Raw genomic sequence first — 27,734 nt, 5'->3', positions numbered from 1 at the left:
ATCGAAAAGGCACACTCACCGCCAGTAGGTCTCACCCGTTCCGCGTCCCACGGAACACTCCTCGAGCATTCGCTCTCCAGCCAAAACCGCTCCCCGTACCTACGGAAGTGGCCAGAGAAACCCCTATTGTGGTGCCAAGCTACACAAAAGGTGCGTCCAAGACAAACAGAAACCTCTTTGCTACCTGCTACGTGTTTCCTACAGTTGGCTGTTCTGACGCAGTGACAGACTACTACACTCCCACAGATCTACACAATGAAATCCTTGCACACTCTCATTCATACATTCAACTGATCGGACAAGAAGAGGTAAGAAAAGATACATTGAAACATGCCACTTAAATGTATCAAACATGCATGTGGGACTCCGACAATACCAATAACCTAATGAAATGTTAAAACGAAACTTGGATAGGATACCGTGGACACCACAAACACGCTCAGCTGCTCAGTCTTTTCCCTTTTCTTCTTTACATTCAGCGCGTAATAGACCATTTGCACCAACAATTCAGGTTCAAAAATGGTTCAAATGGCTCTGAGCACTATGGGACTTAACATCTATGGTCATCAGTCCCCTAGAACTTAGAACTACTTAAACCTAACTAACCTAAGGACAGCACACAACACCCAGCCATCACGAGGCAGAGAAAATCCCTGACCCCGCCGGGAATCGAACCCGGGAACCCGGGAACAATTCAGGTGCCAGAGGCAAGCAGATGAAGCTGTGTGGTATGGCAAAATCATGAAAAGACTCATGCAGAGACTCTTCAGTTCATAGTTGTCAACACTTTAACTAAATTCAAGCCTGTAAGAGATTCTTGCTATTCTTTTAATTACTTGTTGACTGCGGGTTTCAAAATTAATTTCGAGTGACGGTGGTTTTGTGTACTTTAGGAGCCATGGATGAAATCTGACGGCATACATAAAACCTTTGTCCAGCATATGAGCACAAAAGTAATCTGTAACAGATGAGTAACTGCTGAGTTTGAGGTATTTTGGGATGGAGAATCTTTCAACCTTTAGTCCAGAGAACACTAAAAACAAATCTATGAGTAATTTAATCTATAGAAATCAACCTCCGTCGTACGTAATTTATGAACTGACTTAAAAGAGCAAAACAGACAGTAATTGTGCTGTAAGTGCGCAGAATTCAAGCTCAGTTAACAGAGCATTTAAAGTGGGCTCTCCTTGCAACTTCAGAGAAGACAGAAACGATCGAAATCATGATTATCGCGGAAATGATCCTCGGAAACATTCGATGGCGTAAGCTGTATGTATAACAGCGAGAGTATAGGACGGGACAGGATTATTATCCCTTGACTTGTGTTCAAGATGTAGGTGTGTAGCATGAAATACAAGGAAATAACTGTGTACGTCGCAATGGCGGCTCGTGACGAAAGAAGATGGTGGTGCACTTTGCTCATGAAGGAAAACATCAACAGAAGAGAGAAAATCAGTACACTGCTCATGTTTTTGTAATGCCTGTTATAAACAGACCGCTCGCTCGTGTCACTCCTGCACCTACTCATAATAAAACCAAACGGTGTACACAGAAAAAAGTATTACCATTGCAGAATAAAAAGAATTAAAATCAACTGCAGCTAATGTACTCAAAAAGTGGTAGGCATGCCTTACTAACCTTTTTCAGCAGGACTAATGTTAACGCCGATTTTATCTCTGAATTTGGATGTGGTGGTGATCACTTGTACAGGAACTCTATTCTTCTTTTCTTCATATTTGAAATCTTTCAATTACTCTTTGATTGAAGTATGCAATTCCTAAAACGAGGTCTCGTTCAATAGGGAGCATTGCGAGTGCTGATAGTCTTCCTTGGTCCATAGTATTCCGCAAGAACCTTTTGATGCGTTTCAGCGAAGAAAAAAAAAAACGTTCTGCTTCTGATGTGGTCATTGGAATTGGAATTATTGCTTTCAGGAGCTTCACAGATTCGCTCAGTACATCACAAAGATTATTGTCTGTTATGTAATCCAGAAAGCTCAAAGCTCCACACATGCTTTTGAACTCCTCTCTTCCATAAATAACAGAGAGTTCTGTTCGAAGTTTCTTTGCTTTCAAAGAAGAGTAGCATTCAATAGCAGCTCTTAAAGAAGTTTCTGGAAAACTGGAAGAGTAAGTAGCGAATTTCTCTGGCAGAAAGAGAGAGGCTGCAACTAGATGAATTTAAATCTTTCTTTTGCCTCGTAACTTATGACGTCACATACTTCTTTTGCCTCCCGCAGTAGATTACACATCGCTGCGCCATCTTCAGTTCTCCCTCTTTTATGGTTCTCGTGTAAACCTGTTGAATTTTCACTCACTCCTTCCCTAATGTTTAGAATTTCACGCTCAAAAGCTGTCAACTGATTTTGTGCGTAACTTTTATAAAAAAATGAAAGCCAAAAAATGAGCTGTTCATCCTTCAAAATTATTACTAAGCCACAGGCGGCTTGCAGAATCTTGTTCTCATTACACAGTTTTTCCCCCTGGCTCATATTATTCATGCTCGTGATATCTTCCCTACATTCGAAAACGGTATTGACGCTACTTGACCGAAAATTCCAACGAGTAGGCACTGAACGTGACAGTCGTTTCCGTACTATTCAGTCGAGAACTGCTGTTCTTTGAGGAGATGCTGAAAAGCTGCAAAGTCCCTGAGGTTTAGTGAAGAATATTCGCACATTTTTATTACTGGAAGCGGCTTTAAGCATAATGAGATTCAACTGGTGGGCATAACAATGAATGTATGAAGCACTGGGAAACGTTTCCTTAACAAGAGCCTGCACCCCACGTGACGAACCACTCATGACTGCTGCACCATCATATGTTTGCGCTATTAGCTTATGTGGACAATTCCCCAAATGATTATTTATCTGTTCGATGATGGACGTTGACAAAGACTGGGCATCATGCTTTTCTGGTGTTATGAAGTCCCAAATCTTTCAACTTGTTTCCGTTAATGATATACCTATATACTATAACCATCGGAAAACACAGGCTACGTCACTGCTTTCGTCAGCTATTACGGCCAAAAACTCAGCACTCTTAATTTCCTTTCTAATTTCCTCTTGGTAGACTTGAAGCATGCACTGGAGGAGTTCATTCTGGCTGGTTTTTCAGGTTACTTTCAAAACTGTAGCTTTCTCTAAATGTGATTTTAATACAGAGTCTAATTCTGCGCTAAAATTAATCAAGGAACGAAAAATAACAGGATTGGAAGATGATTCAGTCTCATCATGTCCTCTAAGGGCAAGTTCCAATGCACCACAGAAACAAATACAGGTAATAATTAGATTCAATGTGTACCTATTGTCGGTAAGTTTTTGGTTGTGTAATGCCACGGATCTTCTCTACCCACTGTCTAATTGTGTAGCTATATTTTCATTGCCTAGACCTACCATATTCAAAACGTTATTTACATGGACTGAAGAAAGTTCGTGTTTTCTGATTTTGTCGTGGAGGTGTTGAATGTCACATGTTTAGACCATGAACGATCTCCTCCAAATAATAAACAAGGAAAGCAAAATAAGGCATTTTTCATGTCACAACCACACAGCCATTCATGCTTGTTGTACAATTCAGAGTTAAATGTTCTACTGAATTGGCGACTTTTCGTTTTAACGGTTTGCGAAATTGTTAAAGAAGGAGCCCGTCTACCTAACCTCTTGACTTCTACTTTTTCTTTAAACTTCCGTAAACTGAAGGATTCAGAGAGCAATGAAATTACCTGATTCATTATTTCACGTATTCACTTGTCACCTGAGCCTCAAAACTCACTGTAGCACACGGTAAAATAACTAACACAACGCACAAGAAATACACTACAGGCCATTAAAATTGATACACCAAGAAGAAATGCAGATGATAAACTGGTATTCATTGGACAAATATATTATACTAGAATTGACATGTGATTACAAAAAAAAAAAAAAAAAAAAAAAAATAGTTCAAATGGCTCTGAGCACTATGGGACTTAACATCTGAGGTCATCAGTCCCCTAGAACTTAGAACTACTTAAACCTAACTAACCTAAGGACATCACACACATCCATGCCCGAGGCAGGATTCGAACCTGCGACCGTAGCGGTCGCGCGGTTCCAGACTGAGGCGCCTTTAACCGCGTGGCCACACTGGCCGGCCATGTGATTACAAATGGTTCAAATGGTTCTGAGCACTATGGGACTCAACTGCTGTGGTCATAAGTCCCCTAGAACTTAGAACTACTTAAACCTAACTAACCTAAGGACAGCACACAACACCCAGCCATCACGAGGCAGAGAAAATCCCTGACCCCGCCGGGAATCGAACCCAGGAACCCGGGCGTGGGAAGTGAGAACGCTACCGCACGACCACGAGATGCGGGCATGTGATTACATTTCCACGCAATTTGTGTGCATAGATCCTGAGAAATCAGTACCCAGAACAACCACCTCTGGCCGTAATAACGGCCTTGATACGCCTGGGAATTGAGTCAAACAGAGCTTGGATGGCGTGTACAGGTACAGCTGCCCATGGAGCTTCAACACGATACCACAGTTCATCAAGAGTAGTGACTGGCGTATTGTGACGAGCCAGTTGCTCGGCCACCATTGACCAGACGTTTACAGTTGGTGAGATATCTGGGAATGTGCTGGCCAGGGCAGCAGTAGAACATGTGATCGTGCATTATCCTGCTGAAATGTAGGGTTTCGCAGGGATCGAATGAAGGGTAGAGCCACGGGTAGTAACACATTTGAAATGTAACGTCCACTGTTCAAAGTGCCGTCAACACGAACAAGAGGTGACCGAGACCCGTAACCAATGGCATCCTATACCATCACGACGGGTGATATATGCCAGTATGGCGATGAGGAATACACGCTTCCAATGAGCGTTCACCGCGATGTCGCCAAATACGGATGCGACCATCATGATGCTGTAAACAGAACATGGATTCATCCGAAAAAATGACGATTTGCCATTCGTGCACACAGGTTCGTCGTTGCGTACACCATCCCAGGCGCTCCTGTATGAGATGCAGCGTCAAGGGTAACCGCAGCCATGGTCTCCGAGCTGATAAAAAAATGTGCAAATGTGTGTGAAATCTTATTGGACTTAACTGCTAAGGTCATCAGTCCCTAAGCTTATACACAATCTAAATTCTCCTAAGGAGAAACACACTCACCCACGCCCGAGGGAGGACTCGAACCTCCGCAGGGGCCCGAGCAGATAGTCCATGCTGCTGCAAACGTCGTCGAACTGTTCGTGCAGATGGTTTTTGTCTTACTAACGTCCCCATCTGTTGACTCAGGGATCGAGACGTGGCTGCTCGATCTGTTACAGCCATGCGGATAAGATGCCTGTCATCTCGACTGCTAGTGATACGAAGCCGTTGGGATCCAGCACGGCGTTCCGTATTACCCTCCTGAACCCACCAATTCCATATTCTGCTAACAGTCATTGGATCTTGACCAACGCGAGCAGCAATGTCGCGATACGATAAACCGCAATCGCGACAGGCTACAATCCGTTATTTATCAAAGTTGGGAATGTGATGGTACTCATTTCTCCTCCTTACACGAGGCATCACAACAATGTTTCACCAGGCAACACTGGTCAACTGCTGTTTGTGTATGAGAAATCGGTTGTTCCAAAAATGTTCAAATGTGTGTGAAATCTTATGGGACTTAACTGCTAAGGTCACCAGTCCCTAAGTTTACACACTACTTAACCTAAATTATCCTAAGGACAAACACACAACCATGCCCGAGGGAGGACTCGAACCTCCGCCGGGACCAGCCGCACAGTCCAATAACTGCAGCGCCACAGACCGCTCGGCTAATCCCGCGTGGCAGAAATCGGTTGGATACTTTCCTCATGTCAGCTTGTTGTAGATGTCGCCACCGGCGCCAACCTTGTGTGAATGCTCTGAAAAGCTAATCATTTACATATCACAGCATCTTTTTCCTGTCGGTTAAATTTCGCGTCTGTAGCACGTCATCTTCGTGGTGTAGCAATTTTAATGACCAGTAGTGTAGTTAGTTCGCTCGCAGCTACACCTGAACTGGTAAGGTAGCACGAGAATTCCGCTTTGTTCGAAGATCCGATAGTTCCGTTTCCTTTCGGAAGAGTTCGGGCCCTCTTCTTGCGGCTGGCAGGGTGGTCCAGGTGAGGTGTTTATACACACAAGGTCCGCATAAGAGTACAGTGCTGCCAAGCATTGCCCCCGCACCGCCTCTGAGACACCCAAGTCCGCGTTTGCAGCCACAGTGCAACCCGCTGTCGCCATCAGCACGTTCCGTCCAACTACGCTGCGTTTGGCATTTGGAGCCCGGGCATTTCAAACGGCGCGCTAGTTCTCCACTAGTATAGAACGCTCAGAAGGTAAACACAGTTGAACAAAATTATTCCTTGGGGGTAGCGCAAACCTGCAAACCTATACAGGAGCCGTCCCTGGTACGTCGTAATATGATCATATGCAGTCTCAGTTATCTGCTGATTACGACGTGATGGTCATACAGTAGCAGGGTATGTGTGTGTGTGTGTGTGTGTGTGTCCTTGTGTGTGTGATACAGAGAGACAGAGACAGACAGAGCGAGAGAGAGAGAGAGAGAGAGAGAGAGAGAGAGAGAGAGATCAAAAGAGTTCTGGTAATCACGGTAAGAAGCAGACATCAAAATGTGTATCTCCATAGGACACAGTCCGCAGCTCGTGGTCGTGCGGTAGCGTTCTCGCTTCCCACGCCCTGGTTTCCGGGTTCGATTCCCGGCGGGGTGAGGGATTTTCTCTGCCTCGTGATGACTGGGTGTTGTGTGATGTCCTTAGGTTAGTTAGGTTTAAGTAGTTCTAAGTTCTAGGGGACTGATGACTATAGATGTTAAGTCCCATAGTGCTCAGAGCCATTTGAACCATCCAGAGGACAAATAACATTCGAGGTCAAATAACATTCAAATCTGACTGTGAAAACGCCAAAGCGGAGATCCACGAGGAAGCCGTTAGGTGGTATCAGCCTACTAAAAATTTATAGATGAAACAGAGGATTCAGTTGCGTGAGATGTGCATCACGCAACAGTGTGGATTACAACAGTCGAGAACACTGAGTGTGTGCAATCGATAGCGATGAGCTGAAAGCCCTGAATACCTACAAAACATTTCGTTGTAAGGAACAGTGCCTCCTCCCATGAACTATGGGCGTGGCCGTTGATGGGGAGACTTGCGGGCCGCAGCGATAGAGACAGCCGTACCGTGGATACAACCACAATGGAGGGGTATCTGTTGAGATGCCAGACAAACGTGTGGTTCCTGAAGAGGGGCAGCAGCCTTTACAGTAGTTGCAGGGGCAACAGTCTGGATGATTGACTGAGCTGGCCTTGTAACACTAACCAAAACGGCCTCGCTGTGCTGGTACTGCGAACGGCTGAAAGCAAGTGGAAACTACAGCCGTAATTTTTCCCGAGGGCATGCAGCTTTACTGTATGGTTAAATGATGATGGCGTCCTCTTGGGTAAAATATTCCGGAGGTAAAATAGTCCCCCATTCGGATCTCCGGGCGGGGACTACTCAAGAGGATGTCGTTATCAGGAGAAAGAAAACTGGCGTTCTACGGATCGGAGCGTGGAATGTCAGATCCCTTAATCAGGCAGGTAGGTTAGAAAATTTAAAAAGGAAAATGGATAGGTTAAACTTCGATATAGCTGAAATTAGTGAAATTCAGTGGCAGGAGGAACAAGACTTTTGGTCAGGTGAGTACGGCGTTATAAATACAAAATCCAATAGGGGTAATGCAGGAGTAGGTTTAATAATGCATAAAAAAATAGGAGCGCAAGTAAGCTACTATGAACAGCATATTGAACGCATTGTTGTAGCAAAGAAAGACACGAAGCTCACCCCTACCACAGTAGTACAAGTTTATACAACAACTAGCTCCGCAGATGACGAGGAGATTGAAGAAATGTATGACGAGATAAAAGAAATTATTCAGATAGTGAAGGGAGACGAAAATTTAATAGTCATGGGGGACTGGAATTGATAGTAGGAAAATGAAAAGGAGGAAAAGTAGTAGGTGAATATGGAATGGGGGTAAGGAATGAAAGAGGAAGCCGCCTGATAGAATTTTCCGCACAGCGTAACTTAATTATAGCTAACACTTGATTTAAGAACCAAGAAAGAAGGTTGCATACGTGGAAGAGGCCTGGAGACACTGTAAGGTTTCAGATATATTATATAATGGTAATACAGGTATTTAGGAAAATGGCTCTGAGCACTATGGGACTTAACTTTTGAGGCCATCAGTCCCTCAGAACTTAGAACTACTTAAACCTAACTAACCTAAGGACATCACACACATCCGTGCCCGAGGCAGGATTCGAACCTGCGACCGAAGCGGTCGCGCGGTTCCAGACTGTAGCCCCTAGAACCGCTCGGCCACCCTGGCCAGCAACTACTGACATCCATGGGAGAGCCAGTCCTGACAAAACTCTACCATCTGGTGAGCAAGATGCATGAGACAGGTGAAATAGCCTCAGACTTCAAGAAGAATATAATAATTCCAATCTCAAAGGAAGCAGGTGCCGGCCGGTGTGGCCGAGCGGTTCTAGGCGCTTCATTCTGGAATCGCGCGACCGCTACGGTCGCAGGTTCGAATCCTGCCTCGGGCATGGATGTGTGTGATGTCCTTAAGTTAGTTAGGTTTAAATAGTTCTAAGTTCTAGGGGACTGATGACCTCAGATGTTAAGTCCCTTGTGCTCAGAGCCATTTGAACCATTTTTTGAAAGCAGGTGTTGATAGATGTGAAAATTACCGAACTATCAGTTTAATAAGTCACAGCTGCAAAATATTAACACGAATTCTTTACAGGCAAATAGAAAAACTGGTAGAAGCCGACCTCGGGGAAGATCAGTTAGGATTCTGTAGAAATATTGGAACACGTGAGGCAATACTGACCTTACGACTTATCTTAGAAGAAATATTAAGGAAAGGCAAACCTATGTTTCTAGCATTTGTACACTAAGAGAAAGCTTTTGACAATGTTGACGGGAATACTCTCTTTCAAATTCCGAAGGTGGCAGGGGTAGACCACAGGGAGCGAAAGGTTGCAGAAAACAGATGGCAGTTATAAGAGTCGAGGGGCACGAAAGGGAAACAGTGGTTGAGAAGGGAGTGAGACAGTGTTGTAGCCTATTTCCTATGTTTTCAATCTGTATATTGTAAAGGAAACAAAAAAAATTTGAAGTCGGAATTAAAATCCAAGAAGAAGAAATAAAAACTTTTAGACTTGCCGACGACACTGTAATTCTGTCGGAGACAGCGAGAACCTGGAAGACCAATTGAACGGAATTGACAGTGTCTTGAAAGGAGCATTTAAGATGAACATCAACAAAAGCAAAACGAGGATAATGGAATGTAGTCGAATTAAATTAGGTAATGCTGAGAGAATTAGATTAGGAAATGAGACACTTATAGTAGCTGATGATTTCTGCTATTTGGGCATGATGGTCGAAGTAGAGAGGATATAAAATGTAGACTGGCAATGGCAAGGAAAACGTTTCTGAAGAGAGAAATTTGTTAACATCAAGCATAGATTTAAGAGCCAGAATGTCTTTTCTGAAAGTATTTGTATGGAGTGTAGCCATGTGTGGAAGTGAAACATGGGCGATAAATAGTTTAGACAAGAAGAGAATAGAAGCTGTCGAAATGCAGTTTTACAGAAGAATGTTGAAGATTAGACGGGTGGATTTCGTAACTAATTAGAAGGTACTGAATAGAATTGGGGAGAAGAGGAATTTGTGGCACAAACTGACTAAAACAAGGGATCGGTTGGTAGGACACGTTCTGATCCATCAAGTGATCATCAATTTAGTATTGGAGGTAAGCGCGGTGGGTAAAAATCGAAGAGGGAGGCGAATGCATGAATACACTATACAGATTCAGAAGAATGTAGGTTGCAGTAGTTATTCGGAGATGAAGAAGCTTGCACAGGATAGAGTAGCATGGAAAGTTTCATCAAACCAGTCTCTGGACTGAAGACCACAACAATAACAAGGAACAGTATTCTTTGTTTAACGTACTGTAGCACTTGTAGGAACTGGTAAGGTCAGGAAGCCCAATACATGGTTACTGCGACTGGAAGTATGACTATCTAAACTCTCCTTCGAGTTTTGTCCTACGGACAAACTTGAAACATAAAAAAAATTTTTTTTGACGATAACCACCAATCTGTACGATGCTTTGATGTTGTTGTGATTCTACGCTTTGGTGTTGTTGTGATTCTACAATATAACTTGTTGATTATTTAGTGCTCATGATATTTTTGGTAACCCATCTACATAAGAGTAAGATAACACAAGGTAAAGTTCTTGAGAGTAATAATTGTCCTGCGTAGGCTGTTTATATTTCTAAAGAAACATTTTATTTCATATTCCATCATTTTTCGGGAGTGGATCCGATATTATTAACTCTTGTACCAATATTTCGGCTTACAACCTTTCAGCCATTCTCAAGGTGTGTCACTTGCAAGACTTTTATAGAGTTTTACACTGTGTAGTAATCCACGGTTCTTATGAAGTATTTCGTTGATTATTGTGTATGGCATGTCTTGAAATACCAGGCAGCGAAGCCTTAGAACAGTATTTCCTCTGAGAACCGAGACGTGAATGAGAGATTTTCATGATTTGTCGAGCTGGAAAACTTTCTTCTATCGGTTGAGCAAGTTGTCTCCTAATTATATTTTCCACAGCTTCGTTGACCACTGAATCCCAGTAGGATGAGGCTGTGATCAGTTTCTTAACTTTCTCATAATTCGTGGAAAGGTCAGTGGAAATACAATGTTCAGTCACTGCATATTTGTTGGGCTGCAGTAGATAAACGTGCCGCTAACTTTTTGTAACGTCATTTTACAGTGCGTATTGTCCGCGCGGGGAAAACCTCAAGAAATTTTATTATGTTTTTTGCGCTTTTAGCTAAATTCGCCCCCTTAGCCACTTTCAAGCTACCTCCGTCACAGTGAATAACTACAGTCTTCTACGCATTACTTATGAACGTGGTGGTAACGGGAACACTTTTCACATATAAGGACTGCGGATGTACTTTTTTAATTTTTTTGTCGTGAGTCTTCTGACTGGTTTGATGCGGGCAGCCACGAATTCCTATCCTGTGCCATGTTTTTCATCTCAGAGTAGCAATTGCAACCTACGTCCTCATTTATCTGCTAAATGTATTCCAGACTCTGTCTTCCTCTACAGTTTTTACCCTCTCCAGCTCCTTCTAATACCATGGAAGTTATTCCCTGATGTCTTAACAGATGGCCTATCACTCTGTCCCTTGTCAGTGTTTTCCGTATGCTCCTTTCCTCGCCGATTCTCTGGAGAACTCCTCATTCCTTACCTTATCAGTCCATCTAATTTTCAATAATCTTCTATAGCACCGTATCTCAAATTCTTCGATTCTATTCTGTTCCGGTTCTCACACTTCATATCTCACTACCATCCAATGATGTGCTCCAAACGTTTATTCTCAGAGATTTCTTACTCAAATGAAGACCTACGTTCGATATTGGCTGATTTCTCTTGTCTAGGAATATCCTTTTTGCCAGTGGTAGTCTACTTTTTATGCCATCCTTGGTCCGCCCGTCACGGATTATTTTCGTGCCTATGTAGCAGAATTTCTTACCTTCGTCTACTTCGTGATCTGCAATTCTGATGTCCAGTTTCTTGCAGTTCTCATTTCTGCTACCTCTCGTTAATTTCGTCTTTCTTCGATTTACTCTTAATCCACACTCTGAACTCATTAGACTGTATCATATCATTGATATACTTTCAGCCTGAATTTTAATCCCCCTCTTGGACCTTTCTTTTATTTGTCTCATTGCTTTTTCGTTGCGTAGACTGAATAATAGGGGCGAAAGACTATAGTGCACCTTTTTAGTGCGAGCACTTCGTACTTGGTCTTCCAGTCTTATCGTTCCCTCTTGGTTCTTGTACATGCTGTATTTTACCCGTCTTTCCATGTAGTTTACCACTACATTTGTCAGAATTTCGAACATCTTGCGCCATTTTACATTGGCAGTCGCTTTTTCCAGGTCGATAAATCCAATGACAATATTTTGATTTTTCTTCAGTCTTGCTTCTACAACCAGTAGTAACGTCAGAACTGGCTCTCTTGTGCATTTCCCTTTCCTAAAGTCAAACTGATCTTCATTTACAGATCGTCAGTTATCTTTTCTTTTTTCTTTTGTATTATTATTCTTGCCACTAACTTGTTCGCATGAGCTGTTAAGCTGATCGTGCGGTAATTCTCGTTCTTGCAACCTCGGGAATTGTGTGGATGATATTTTCCGAAAGTCCGTTGATATATCGCCAGTCTCATATATTCTACACACCAACGTGAATAATCGTTTTGTTGCCACTTCCCCCAGTGATTTTAGAAATTCCAAAGTAATTTTGTGCATCCCTTGTTCCTTATTTGATTTTAAGTCTTTCAAAGCTCTTTTAAATTCTGAATCTAATACTAGATTCCCTATCTCTTCCCCAGCGACGTTTGTTTCTTCTTCTATTACGTCATCAAGTAAGTTCTCCCACTCATGGAGGGCCTCAACGTACTTTTTCCACCTATACGCTCTGCTCTCCGCATTTAATAGTGGAATTCCCATTGCACTCTTAATGCTACCGCCCTTACTTTTCATTTCACCGAAAGTTGTTTTGACTCTTATATGTGGTGATGCGCTGACGACAACATTTTCTTTTCGATTTCTTCACATTTTTCACGTAGCCATTTCTCCTTAGCTTTCCTGCACTTCCCATTTATTTGATTCTTCAGCGACCTGTATTTCCTATTCCTGAAGTTCCCTAAACATTTATGTACTTCCTTCTTTCGTCGATCAGCTGAAGTATTTCTTCTGTTATCCACGGTTTCTTCGTATTTACCTTCCTTGCACCAACGTTTTTCTTTCCAGCTTCTATGCTTGCCCTTTTTAGAGATTTCCATTTCTCTTTAACTGAACTGCCTACTGAGCTATTTACTATCGCAGTATCTATAGCCTGAGAGAACTTGAAGCTTATCTCTTCATTCCTTAGTAACTCGGTATCCCACTTCTTCGCGCAAAGATTCTTCCCTGACTATTTTCTTAAACCTCAGGCTACTCTTAATCATGATGATAAAGCTTGGTAAAGATTGGACAAAGCTAGGTAGGGTCTCAAATACATAGTGACTGAAGTTCGCATAGCAGAGGAAAACTTTAATAGACCACCTATTGGCAGTACTTATCCGAAACTGTGCTGAATGTACTTAATGATGTAATTCGTTGTCAGGGATAAAATTACGGATGAAATATTCTCCTCGGAGTCGTTAGCGGCGACATGACTGGATAAAATCTTCTTTCTTTTCAAGCCGCGTCAGTTCCAATAAAATTCTCGAGCTTTCGGTGGCTAGCACCGCCGTCGTTGTCAGGAGTAAAACTAATGACTGCCGGAACTGACACTATTTCCCGCTTATATACCTTCGATTACAGCAATTGGCACCAATAAGAGAAGATTTTATCCGATTAAATATTCTCCTAGAACGTGGTGAAAGCATCGAAATTAACGCAGTGAAATTCGTTGGAAATAAACGCAGAGTAGTACACACGGATGGAAAAGCAGCAACATTAAGCTGATTTTAATCTGCCGTTAATACGTGTCTGCTGAGTTGCAGCGGTTAGCCCAATAAACGCTCCTAAGGATTCTTCATCACTGTAGATATACATGGACCATCGATACCTGAGCCTTAAATAGCGATGCATGCTAGAAGAGGTTGGTACTGATTAAGTAGCTTAGGACGACTTCTTCCTTCCTGTTTTGGTCAGCTGGATGATTCTGAGAGGGGTCGGATCGTGGATCTTCGAGAGGCCGAATGCTACTGTTTGCTGTACCAGCTGGATGTAGCGCGTCGTTGGTGGTGCAGTGCTGGTAACGATGGTCAAATTAATACTCTCATAGTTGTACAGCACGTTCTGGAAGGTCATATAAGACGTATACGTCAAGATCGGTGTTCTGTGAGGACATCAGTGGCAGACCGGTCTATGCTGCACAGACATGAGCAAATTTATGGCCCAGGGTGTCCACATAGACAGTTGGGATTAGACTGCTTGTAGCAGAGGGCTACGTGTGTGCCCGCTCAGCCAAAGTTCCACACTCCTCACGGGCATCCTCCCAGCGGGGTCGCAAGAGGATGAAGGACGGAAGGGCGGTCAGAAGTGTGGAGGGATAGGTATACGTCCTGCCTGCTTACAATTGTCGGTCGTGTACGTGTATGGTGTGGATCAGGAGGGAAACTCTCCAGAGTGCGTCCACGACTCACAGGTTTGACTCTCCCAGATCCCATCAGCTACAGGTCTTGTCCTGATTTTGGGTCTTTGAGCAGTACGTCGTTCTTCAGCAGCAAACTGATGTACCGATAACCAAGTTACGTTTCCGCTCACCCATTTCACTCGGTAGCCCTTCGAAATCTTCTGAATGAAGGTAGCGTCCAGAGTACCTCAAGATACAATGATAGGGCCGTTCCGAGTCCGGAGAGATTTAACGTGCAACGACGCATAAGCCTGGCCATGGTGAAGACAGATGTCAGTCTGAGCCTGACTGGAAGAATCCAGAGGAGGAGTAATTCATGCACGAAAGATGTCGTTAACAAGACCCGCGTTACGCAACTTCTTCAGTGCTGTTAGTCTTTCTCGGTCCCTTACTAAGTTGAATTCAAAGAGAAAACAGAAAAGATTCAAAGAGCAGTTGCACGATTCCTCACACGTGCGTTTAATCACCATGAGAATATTACGTCACAAAAGAGACATTCATCGCAGACAGCCTTACTAACAAGATTCTAAGAGCTCACGTTCCAAAGTGTTCGTCACTCTAGCTGAGTAGTCGGAGCAGATGGCTACCATGCAGAGGGCATGGGTTCAGTTCCGTGACTGCGAGGGATTTTTCCTTGCGGAAGAGGGGAAAGAAGTCCACTTGGACTCCTGATATCAATTGAGGAGCTCTTGAGTGAAAAGAAGCGGCTCCAATGTCTACAAGGCAAGAACGGTGTGTTGATCCGATGGCCCTCTATACCGCATCCCGATGACGCCGCTGGCTGAGTTTGACACGGCGGTCGGACGGTCCCAATTGGCCCATCTGTGTCCAGAGTGGCAGAGCTTTGTTTCGCTTGCTTTGCATGTTCCAAAGTAAGTCATAATACATACTCATTCCTCCAACATATATCTGAAGTAATGCTCACGTAAACCTGAAATTAAAGAAATTCAGGCCCCCATGGAGGGACACCGACAGTCTTTCTTCCCGTGTATCTTCAAAGGATGATACTGTAAACTATGTACCCCCCCCCCCCCCCACCACAAACAGCGAAGTACAGATGTAGACGGAGTATGTAAAGACCCGGTTCTCTGGCCGAAACTAAATCTACACTTGCCCCTCCCCCCCCCCCTCCCCCGCCACTCTAGAACATTATTAATCAATATTCGATTCTCTCAGCTGGTTAACCTTCGACCTTAGCATATTTGCTAGTCCCAGTACAGATGGAGTCAATAATACATGCCGGCACAAGTTTAACAACTTTTATGAGCGTAGGCATGTGATAAATACTAAATTGCAGCCTGGAGAGCCCCGTGGGGATTCAGTGCTCTCCCACTTCTCTCGTTCCGGAAACTACTTACATATTACTCTAAAAAATGGATCGTTTTATCTGCTCACTCTGAATTTCACGTACATTTAAGTTCCGCTAAGTACGACAATATGTCGAAGCCAGTGCAGCTTTTTTTTTTTTCACCGTTCCTGTATTTCACCCGACTGTTTCGAGCAGTTTCGATCCTACTACGATAACTGAGCAGTCAGGCTCTTCACTATCGCGAATGATTCCCAGAATATTATCGGGACACAGATAACACCGACAGAGCTCCCACACAGCAGCGCCGTTCCGTAGTGTCCTGAGCAAGCTCCCCCCTGGTTTTTACACCTGCTGCGTCCTGTTTCACTGGGCCTCTGAATGCTGCTGCAGCGTTTTCGTATCTTATCTAGTCGACATTTTGTCAAATCTACTACCAGTCGCTTAATTAACAAAATTCCTTTATAAGAGACGCAAATGACAGAACATGTACCTCTTTACCATTTTTATAACGACCTACTACAGTAAACGAGGCCGCTGACCTGAGGAAACGCCGGCCGGTGTGGCCGAGCGGTTCTAGGCGCTACAGTCTGGAACCGCGTGACCGCTACGGTCGCAGGTTCGAATCCTGCCTCGGGCATGGATGTGTGTGATGTCCTTAGGTTAGTTAGATTTAAGTAGTTCTAAGTTCTAGGGGACTGATGACCTCAGAAGTTAAGTCCCATAGTGCTCAGAGCCATTTGAACCATTTTTGAACCTGAGGAAACGTGCTAATTCTAAACCTGAAGGTAGCTAGTTCGAAGCCCAGTGAATATTTACCATCAGAATTAGGGTAGCGGGAGGTGGCTCTGGTGCATCGGTTTACTGTATTGAACTTTTCAGTATCTTAGTAGGGTTACGTAGACTATCACCATAGAAAACGAATGGTAGTGATCCAGTTGGCTCACCTACGATGTGGACTTAAAGTTAACGAGCGGTTTGGTGAATTTCGATAGTAGTAGTTCATTGTTATGCCCTTGGCTTCAACTTTTCCTTCGTACCAAATTATACTTTCGTCTGAATTCACATTACAGGAAACCTATTAAGGAATAATAAAATGGTGGTGAACGACTGACGTAAATTAGCAGTGCGGGAGGCGGTGGTCGGAAAACCCACGTTGCAAAATTGTTTGCTTGGAAGTTTCACAGGACCTGCGGCACCGACAAAAGGGTCGAAAACACCACGGCCGGAAATCCCACATAGCCGCCTATCCTATCGCCTTGTTAATGTGGGCCGCCGAGTTTACTGAACCTGTCCGACAGACGGATCGTCCCACGACTGACAGTGAAAGGATTTGAGATTTATCCAGGGCATCAGACCACAGTCTGATTAACACGAATTGTACGGTGCCCTCTCTCCTCCGCTATCCAGTTAAATACTAGTGGAGAAAAGCAACTGCACTGCCAGGATTATAATGGGCATTTCCTACCTACCATAGTTGCGTGCGTCAGTACAATCGGCTAAGAAAAAAATAAATAACTTCGGCTACAAAAAAATTAAATATTAAGTGGAAGTTTTGTAAATTAAAGGCGCTTAGTAAGCAATTAATGACTTACTAGCACTGTACGCGTACAATAATTCGTGGCTATCTCTTTGTAATACACCACTGACATCGGCACTTGGCAGTACGGGGACACAGTATGGGCTTGTCCTTCAAAAGTATCACTCACTATAGCAGAATCGCAAACAGGACTCGCAAGTCCGCACTTGCTAACAACATACTGACAAGTTATATCATAAACACTAAAAGCTGCTATTTTCTCACTAAACTTATTTTCATTTACTCACGACTAATTTGTTGTGCAAAATTCACAGATGGAGCCTTCTATTACTTTTAAAAGCAACTATTTACCTGAGGAAACAAAAACAAAAAAGAGGATGGACAGAAATGGAAAAGAGGAAAGATTGAACTAAACGTCTTGACCTTAAAGAACTGAGAACAGCAAAGAGATAGCAACCTTACAATTTTCCTCGTCAGAATCAGGGAGTCATAGTCTCAAATACATTTTTATCTTACCTTCCTCCTCTGTATCAGATGCTGGTTAATGTTGTAGGGAACTGCGATGACAGATTCAGCCTCTCTGACTGACTGCTAGTCAGCTGCTAGAGATATTGTCTTTGGGCCAGTATTAGATTCCGCCGCATTCAACCTGTCAACAAAAAATGGCGTTTATCAAGAAAGCAGTACATGTCGCTGAAGGAAGCATAAGCATTCAAACGCTTTTTTATCCACAATGATAGCTGACGAGGAGCACTTTGCTCCTTACAATGTGCTTTGCCATGTGCTACGTCTCGTAGTGCAAACCCCGTCAGATGGACTACGTTTCCGGTAGACATTCCAGCTATACCGTACGGATGCGGAATGAACTGAGACTACAAGTACAAAAGCGTAGCAGACGACATTCGTAGAGCGCATACAATGCCTCTCATTGGATGGAAGAACGTAACAGTAGCTCTATTTCTCGTGACTGTTCCCGAAACCCTTATTTTTGTATTCAAATAATGTGTACTATTAATACGAAATATTTGTGTCACTCTTAGTCGCTCGTGAACAAAATTATACACATTTTTTGCCGATTCAATCACGACGTTGTTATTTAAGGAAACATGAGTACACAAGCTATTTCAGAAAGAATACGGAATATTCCAGGAGGCGAAAGTATACACTAATTCGAATATAACATTCCATATAATATTTGTCCAATTTTTTCATCTGTTAGAATACAGCCCAAAGAAATATTCAGTGAAGGTGTTAAGCAAAGGCAAACAGTAAGTTCAGAGTTGATTTTCATAAACTCCAACTCCGCACTTTAAAATTCTCTACACAGTACCCCGTGTGGCTGTTCTGAGGTTATCTTTGCGTTCTTTTATTGGGGTAGAAATATTCATAATCTGAACGATCAATTTGTCTCTTCTGTTTCCCTTAGTAGCCAAGAAACATGTGACCGTTTCTGTCGATCGATCTTAAGAGGAATGTTACGTTTGAACTATGTCACCTAACGACCAGTAAGTACAGCGACCCAGTTATGCCAGAAGACTCTACCCATTCTTGTATTCAAAGAAACCTCGTCAAATGATGCTGAAAGCTCGTTTTCAAAAAAGTCTTCTTAACGGGACCCTGTGAGGCCATGCGGTAACATAACAGACTCAATCACAGTTGACTATCATATCACACCACCCATCTACAGAGAAGCGTTCTTGAAAATGTGTTTCCTCAAAGGCGCGCGAGTTTTCGTCGAACCGGCGACGTAGGGTCACGAGTTTTATTGATAGTGTCACGATTGAATGTGGCTTCACCAATAAACCAGTATTAATGGGAATAACCGGCGATTTGAACTTACAAGGGGACAATGAGACCTGTTAAACACGGATTTTGATGAGTCTTAGATATGTTTGTAGAGCCGGCCGTTGTGGCCGAGCGGTTCTAGGCGCTTCAAAATGGTTCAAATGGTTCTGAGCACTATGGGACTTAACATCTGAGTCATCAGTCCCCTAGAACTTAGAACTACTTAAACCTAACTAACCTAAGGACATCACACACATCCATGCCCGAGGCAGGATTCGAACCTGCGACCGTAGCGGTCGCGCAGTTCCAGACTGAAGCGCCTAGAACCGCTCGGCCACACCGGCCGGCTCTAGGCTCTTCAGTCTGGAACCGCGTGACCGCTACGGTCGCAGGTTCGAATCCTGCCTCGGGCATGGATGTGCGTGATGTCCTTAGGTTAGTTAGGTTTATGTAGTTCTAAGTTCTAGGGGACTGATGACCTCAGATGTTAAGTCCCATAGTGCTCAGAGCTATTTGAACCATGTGCTGTAGAGGGACCTGCTCTGACTACCTGATTAGTGGCTTTCATGCGACAGCCCCTAATTTCCGATAAAATCCTTGTTGAAGTTTAATGCATACTTTCTATACCCGCAATATTGATCATATTTCCACCAAGTGAGCTTAGCGCAGTGGGTAAGGTTTGCGCCTAACACACCGGCGTTACGGGTTCCAATTTTGCCTGAGTATTTTCTCTTTCCGTTTTTCAGTTTTATCGTATAGAAGATCATTAAAAAGTATATGTCATGCAAAATTATTCATTAATAGTCGTTTTCGCAGAGGAAATTTCAGTAAATCGGTGATTACAGCCACACTTTCTTCAAATTACAGAATCGTCTTTTTCGGTATAGTTTGCATCACTTGCCATGTTATAACAGAATTCCGGGTGGTACTTGTTGTGGAACCAACCGAAATAAAAATTCGTAGAGAACGACGCACATTCAATGGAAGTTAGCACCTTGCAGGCACACGGATTTTTCAGCAGCGACACCGGAAAGCACATTTCGTTTAAATTCAAAAAGAATGTCGGTTTTTCGATCAACTTCGGTGCGAACCACGCGTATTTGATCACCCCTGCGAAGAAGGTGCACTAAATTGATGCAGAATTAAAGAATGTATTTTTATGGAATGTTCCCTCTGAGCTATTTCTCTATTAGACTTAAGCGATTTTGAATTTTTTCCTTAATATTTTAACCTGTCTGTAAAAATAAACAGCTATGGCAAAGTGCACTTCATTTTGGTGGGGTAATTTTTGTCCTGACGCAGTTATAGTATACTGTACTACGAATGGATGGCTGATTTTGCTCAGATCTTTCTTCTGCACATGGACGGATTTCGCTCCCTGTTCTGCAAGGGATCTACTGTGCGTCGACTGATACCGGCAACCGGATCGATCGATATTAATTGCATAATCGAGGTCAAAATTAGGGATCAGTACTTTCGTCTGTATGCAGAATCTTTCCTCAGCTGCATATACTATTTTATGATATGAAATTGAAAAAAAGGAGTACACAGCCAGGAATGGAATCCCTACCGCCAGCGCGGTAGCTGGGAACCTTAGCTGCTGCGCTAGGCTCGTTAGGCAGTGCCCATAAAGCTTCAATATCGAATTTTCTGGAACTAGAGCAATCATCCCAGTCAGAGGTAGTGCAACGTCATACTGAAAAGTGGGCCCACACTGCTTCTTTGTAAATGTGTCTCGATTCTGCAGTCAACAAAGTAACACCACATACTTTCTCGACCCGTGAAGTATCATTTACTTTTCTGCTCCCCTTCTGGAGCTTTAGTTTTTCTGTCAGGCAGTGTATAAAGCCCCGATATATCGGGGGAAAATACTGATGTCCATATACCAGATGAAATATTCGATGTAAATTTATCGTCTCGTACGCCGTTGTCATTTCTATGCCCAGGGCGCTGAGAAACAGTGTGGCAAGCAGCTTTCGAAATTACTTGTACACCAGAGAGCAATGAGGTAGTTGTCTATGTTGCATCTGTATCTGGAACTTCGAAGAGTGATTCATATGTGAGGATAATCAACGTTCCACAAGATAATAATAATAAGATGCACATCTGAGCTATTGTCTCAAAAGTCAAACAGGAAATCTGGTGACAATTACTTTTTCTGTACTTTTCCTACTTTGATTGGCTTGTCGCTGTTTTCCTCATCATTTTAGTCTGGTGTAATCTCCTTTTCAATGAATACCTGCTAAAAACCGTATGTCGTCAATAAACTGCAATTATTTATTTTGTGCAACAGTATAATGCTTCTGAACCAAATATAGTTGTCTTCATTCTGGAAACAACACATAGGATGCGGATAATCCACTTCCAGTCCGCGCAAGGATCGGGTCTAGATTCATATTTCGATCTGGGACATATTTTAATATTACACAAAGTAAAATAGAAATATGTTATTGAACAGTGGAGCTTAGTGTATGTGAATTACCCTGCGACAGCTGTTGGTCTCAGGTATTCAATGATAATATTTGGAAGAACCGAGAATCAAAACCGTACACTGTCCGACTTCTTTCACTTACGCCCTTACAAAAATGGCTCTGAGCACTATGGGACTCAACTTCTGAGGTCATCAGTCCCCTAGAACTTAGAACTACTTAAACCTAACTAACCTAAGGACATCACACACATCCATGCCCGAGGCAGGATTCGAACCTGCGACCGTAGCGGTCACGCGGTTCCAAACTGAAGCGCTTAGAACCGCACGGCCACACCGGCCGGCACGCCCTTTCACTTGGATATTCTATCTGCTGGTTTATCTTTTGTTTCTGTCGATGCTTCTAATTTACCACCTGTTATCGTGATACTGCAGAAGGATAGACTTCATTTTATTGATATGCTTTGCCGGTAGAGAGTTAATCCAGCATGATGTCTCCTAATGACATCACCGCCAAGATAACTTTCAATACTAAACTTTTATTTCTTCGCGCATGCTTTTCCGGTGAAACATCAATGGAAGTGACTGACTTTACCTTCTTCCAAGACTGATGATTTCTCTAAAATGTGTTTGTTGTACATAACTGGCCGTGCTTGTGGTGCTTAGTAATTTGTGTGTGTCGTAGTAGATAAATAGGGAAATGAAAGAAAAAGGGACGATATATTCGTGCTTGATACACATACTTCGTAAAGCATGATATCTTAGCATTGTATTAAACAATATATTATTCTGAGGTAAGAATGCATTTTTTCCTCTGCTGTATTCTTTTACGTGGTCATTGATGGGATCTTTCTAAATCTTTCAGTATTGTTTGTCGTTCTCTACACGGTAACAGGGAACCTTCTCTTGTGAAGAAGACTCTTGTTGAGTAAGGGGTCATTAGGAAAGTAGCTTCTCACATTTATTACTGTCAAAGAAAAGGTTGGTGGGGGATAGGTATCATCCAAGTTTCTTACGTCTTATTTATCTGCAAAATAAATTCTGTCAAAAGAAAAGAATAGGACATACTGCGGAAGTTCTGACAAGGATGTCGAACCTCCGGATATTACTTTGTGTTTTTGATTACGAACAGATATGATAGAGTTTTGGACAAGATGAAATGACCGTATGGTATTGATCGTCGGGAGGCCCCATACGGGAAAGTTCGGCCGCCGGGTGCAAATCTTATTCAGGTGACACCACAATGGGCGACTTGCTCGTCGGCGATGACGAAATGATGATGAGGAGAGCACAACACTCGGTCCATAAGCAGAGAAGATCTCCAACCCAGCAGGAAATCGAACCCGGGCCCACTGCATGGTAAGAAAACACCTTACTACTCACCTAAGCAGGCGGGCAGAGTTTTGGAAAGTGATATTGTCGTAGTTTGGAATCGCAGTTAATTTAGTAACGATTAATGTAATGATATGAGGAGCAATGAAATCAGGAGTGACATTTCTAGTCCGATAAATTAAAATAGTTGTAATGAAAAAAAGCGTTCGGTTGTAAAGATACAGTCACAATTTTTGATGGTAGAAACACCAGGCAGAGAAGAGAATACTATCTACATTCAACGAAACGATGGCAAGAATGAGTGGTGTGGTTAGTTGTGGAAGAGCAAACGCAATTCGAGTCTCCATCACGAGCAAGGTAAGGCAGTAGTAAGACACTAGACTCACATTCGCGAGAACGGCGATTTAAATCCCCGGCTACCCATCCATATTGAGATTTTCCATGGTTTCCCTAATTCGCTTAAGTTAAATGTCGGGAATTCTTCTTTGAAAAGGACACGACCGAGATCCAGAGATTCAGCCCTGTCCTTCACCATTCGAATTTGCGCTTCGTCCCTACGGTCACATCGCCGACGTAGCGTCAAATACTGTCCTTCCCTCCCATATTATTAACTATCCGATAAAAGTTATTTTTGACAGCAATATCCACGATCTTGATTTCTTAAAATGGGACTACAAAAGTAATGGGAAATATTAGATGGCTGCACTAATTCGGGAAATCGGAACATTTCCGACATATACTTTTGTTTGAGGTCTAGGGTGGTGACAGCAGCCTGAAACATTTGCGACGTGTATGTGGATAATGTCACAGGACAGACCACAGCAGGAAAATGGCATTCTCATTTTTAAGGAGGATCATTTTGACATTAATGAAGGAAGACCTTCGGGTGGTTGATGAAGATCGTTTAAGCGCATTAATTCACAAATATCCATGTCTGTGTACTCGAGAACTGGCAGATATGATGAGCTGTGATCATTCCACCACTATGCGGCATTTGGAAACGGCGGGGAGGTTCAAAAATCGAGTGTGCAGGTGGCGCATGCTCTGAGCCAAAATCACAAAAATCAGCATGTGGCCACATGTGCGTCTCTGCTTGCTCGTCATCAATTGGCTCGTGAACAACACCGACCATTCCTATCCTGTGTCGTTACTGGTGACGAAGAACGGTGTCTTTATGAAGAGAATGTTACGCATCTGGTGGAGCAGCGACGGTGTGGTGTACTACGAATCGCTTCCCCGAGGTGTAACCACCACTGCTGACATTTATTGTCAAAAACTAAGACGTATCCTAGACGCAGTTCAAGAACAACGACCAGGAAGACAGCGTGAAGTGACGCTACTCCACGATTACGCCCACCCGCATTCTGCAAGACTGACAAAAGCAGTATACAGGAGTAGGGAAGTCATGCAGCACCCACCTTATCCACATGATCCTGCACCCTGAGATTTTCACCTTTCCCGCTCTCTATCTACGTACCTTCAAGGAACGTCCTTTCCTGATGAAAGTGCGTTCCGAACATGGTTCGACGAGTCCTTCGCCTCAAAAGCACATGATTCCTATAGTTGTATAGTTGTGCAGTCGAAAAAGTTACCCCGGCGTTGGCAGACTGTTGTAAATAGTGAAGGGGAATGTATTATTGATGAGTAAAGTCTGTGTTATGTGTATCTGTTGTGTTATTAAACTTATGGAGAAACGCTATGAACTCTTGCCCATCACAATAGTACTGTGATCCATCAAAAAGAAGAGAGAGAAGAAACTCTTTCCGGTTTATGTGCAGTGGTGATTAGTGTGGCTTTGATTTTCTATCTGCAGCTATTGACTTCTCCGTGGTGGAACCTACTAGGCATAGATTAATGATGCTAAATGAGAACCCACTTCAGCATGACAAAAAACCGCCACTCCTTTGTGATCCGTTAAGTAAGATCGCTGGACAAAATTTTGAAGACCGCCTTAGGAAAGCACTGTGGTCACTATGGAGTAATGCAGATGGTGTAGAAATGGAAGCAGGCTTCATGTGACCGTCCACCCTTGACTAAGTCATGCCAGTGACTTGCCAGTCGGCTGTGTCTGCCAGTCGGTTGTCACATGTACGACGTGGAGACGCGAAACAATAACAGAAAGGAGCTGTCGTCCCTGGAGGTGCGCATGACCTAACCCTGCATAAGTTTCCCGATTTGTTGGTGTGTCGACGGCAGAAGTCCAACAAATGGTGTACCACTCGCAGCCGTGCAGTACGGCGTAAGAACAGTGGTCTAAACTGACAAGGACGAGTATCACACCTTGGCAGTCGGTTACAAACCCGACAGGAGTTGCTGCTATCAGTGAATACAAGTCAATAAACCACTTTCCGAGCGAAAATTGCAGAAGAAACTGCGTACAGTTGACATTTAGAGTGTGGCACCTCGAAAAAGGTTATTGCTCAGACCGACACTTAAAGCTGCACTTCTTCAGTGGACCAAAAGACATAGAAACAGGGCAGCATCTGACTGGAAGCGTGTAGTGTGGTCCGGAGAATCGCGATTTTGTCTCTTTTCAAATGTCGTGAGGCGTCGCGTGTGTCGACGGGCCTAACCCGCAGTATATGAAGTGTGTAGTTCCGGCTACAGGAGGTTCACTGATGTTTTGCGGATGTTTTTCGTACCGTGAGTTGGGATCATTCACACAGTCCATCGTAAACAGGAATCAGGATGTTTATGCCATCATTAGCATTTGTTCCACATCTATAGCTGCATATATAAACCGCAGGCCACCGTAGGTGCGTGGGGGAGGGTACCCTGTATCACAACTAGTCGTTTCCTTTCATGTTCCACTCGCACATATGCCTCTGTTTGAACCCTGGTTTCTCGTATCTTATCTTCGTGGTCCTTACGAGGAATGTATGTTGGTGGCAGTAGTATCGTTCTGCAATCAGATTCAAATGCTGGTTCCCTCAATTTTCCCAACAGTGTTCCTCGAAAAGAACTTCACCTTTCCTGCAGGGATTCCATCCGAGATCCTGAAGTATCTCCGTAAGACTTACGTGTTGTTCGAGACTACCGGTAACAAATCTAGAAGCCTTCCTCTGAATTGCTTCGATGTCTTCCTTCTGTCCGGCCTTGTGCGGATCCCATCACTCGAACAGTACTCAAGAATAGGTCACACCAACGTCCTATATGCGGTCTCCTGTACGGATGAACCACACTTTCCCAAAACCCTCCCAATAAACCAAGTCAACCATTCACCTTCCCTACTACAATCCTCAAGTGTTCAATCCATCTCACATCACTTTGCAGCGTTACGCCCAGAAATCTAAAAGACGCGACTGTGTCAAGCACGACACTACTAATGCTGTATCTGAACTTTCGGGTTTGTTTCTCCCACTCATCCGCATTAACCTACATTTTTGTACTTTTGGAGCCAGCTGCAATTCATCACATCGACTAGAAATTTTGTCCAAGTGTCTTCTATCATCCTACAGTCAGTCATCTTCGACAGTTTCCCGTACACTACATCTAGGCGCTACAGTCTGGAACCGCGCGACCGCTACGGTAGTAGGTTCGAATCCTGTCTCGGTCATGGTTGTATGATGTCCTTAGGTTAGTTAGGTTTAAGTAGTTCTAAGTTCTAGGGGACTGATGACCTTAAGAGTTAAGTCCCATATTGCTCAGAGCCATTTGAACCATTTTTGAACCCGTACACCACAGCATCATCAGCAAACAACTGCAGATTGCTGCCCATATTATCCTCCATGTCATTTACGTATTGGAAACAATAGCGTCAGATCATACTTTCCTGGGGTACTCCTATACTCCTGACGATACCCTTGTCTCCAATGAACACTCGCAGTCGAGAACAACAAACTATGACTTCTACATCTGCATGATGGCTATTGTGTAGATATTATAATTGTTTCCCTGAGACATTTAAGTCTCATCATTATCTACGTTAATGATCGATACAGAAGAAATGAATTAAAATTTGTGCTGCTGCCGGGACTCGAACCCGGGTCTTCTTGCTTACTAGGCAGAAATGCTAACCATAATACCACCGCAGTACAACAGTCAACATTGTTGCACGAACTACCCCATGCAGCAATATTGACCATTGTGCTGCGGTGGTGTAATGGTTAGCATTTCTGCCTAGCAAGCAAGAAGATCTGCGTTAGAGTCCCGGCCGCAGCACAAATTTTAATTCATTTCTTCTGCTTCGATCATTATCGTAGATTGTGTAGATAGTTCCGTCTCCCAAGACGACAACGGCCATCTTCACAGGTTCTCTGTGGATACGTTCCTGGTTTCACGAAGACTCAAGCACGCAACTGCACCTCGACTGCCTCGTTAAATCAACCGATCTTAATCCCACAGAAACTGTCTGGGACTGTTTGGAACAAAGGGTGAGACGTTGTAATCAACGCCGCTGCAGTTTGGGTGCTCAAAGGGGCCTAGTCATCAATGCGCCGCTTCAGCTGGATCTGCCATACCTGAACAGAATTGTGTACCTCCGTTCTTGGCAAATTTTGTACCTCCGTTCTTGGCAAATTGAGGCCACTATCAACGCAAGAGGCGGAGGTACGAGGTATGATCGTGATGTCTCCTTGAGGAGACCAATTATTTATCTGGTGTGCTTACATCAGAAGCGAATCCACACATCAGTGTTTTGTTACTCGTCTTATGTCAACTTACTTTCGGAATCTGGATGTGCAGGATTAAAACCCACGACCAACTATACCAGTGTAGTTTATTCGTGATTTCCCTAAATCGCTTTAAGGCAAACGCAGCACACTTCTTTCGAAAAGATCACCCCGTTTTGTCCAATTCGAACTTACGCTCCGTCTTTGATGACGTCGTCGTCGACGGGCCGTTAATCTTAATTTTCCCTCTTTAAATGTTCATGACGTGACGGAAGAGAAAGCTTTCCTGCTGAATACTAGTTAAGCCAAGCACTGCCTCCTGTACGCGATATGACGCCTCAAGTTGCACCGGACAAAAAAAAAAGAGGGAAAGAGATCGATTGTTTGAAAGAGAGAGAGACGTATTTGTAGGCTCATTTATGCAAGGACGGCCGCG

General features: G+C 43.5%; 1 protein-coding gene across 2 annotated transcripts in view; it reads right to left on the bottom strand.

The window, feature by feature from the left end:
• The window catches only part of LOC126162181 (inositol polyphosphate multikinase), a 362,534-nt gene that overhangs the window by 222,728 nt on the left and 112,072 nt on the right, over window positions 1-27,734 (bottom strand). For both annotated transcript variants that reach the window (XM_049918502.1, XM_049918503.1), the window contains exon 2: window positions 17,660-17,792. The gene's annotated coding sequence lies outside the window, so the exon portion shown is untranslated. The remainder of the gene's footprint in view (window positions 1-17,659; window positions 17,793-27,734) is intronic.

This window comes from Schistocerca cancellata, chromosome 2 (assembly GCF_023864275.1).
Source record: "Schistocerca cancellata isolate TAMUIC-IGC-003103 chromosome 2, iqSchCanc2.1, whole genome shotgun sequence".
NCBI classification, from domain to species: Eukaryota; Metazoa; Arthropoda; class Insecta; order Orthoptera; family Acrididae; genus Schistocerca; species Schistocerca cancellata.
Note: the sequence above shows the minus strand (reverse complement) of the source record. Positions and strands in the feature narration are given on the sequence as shown.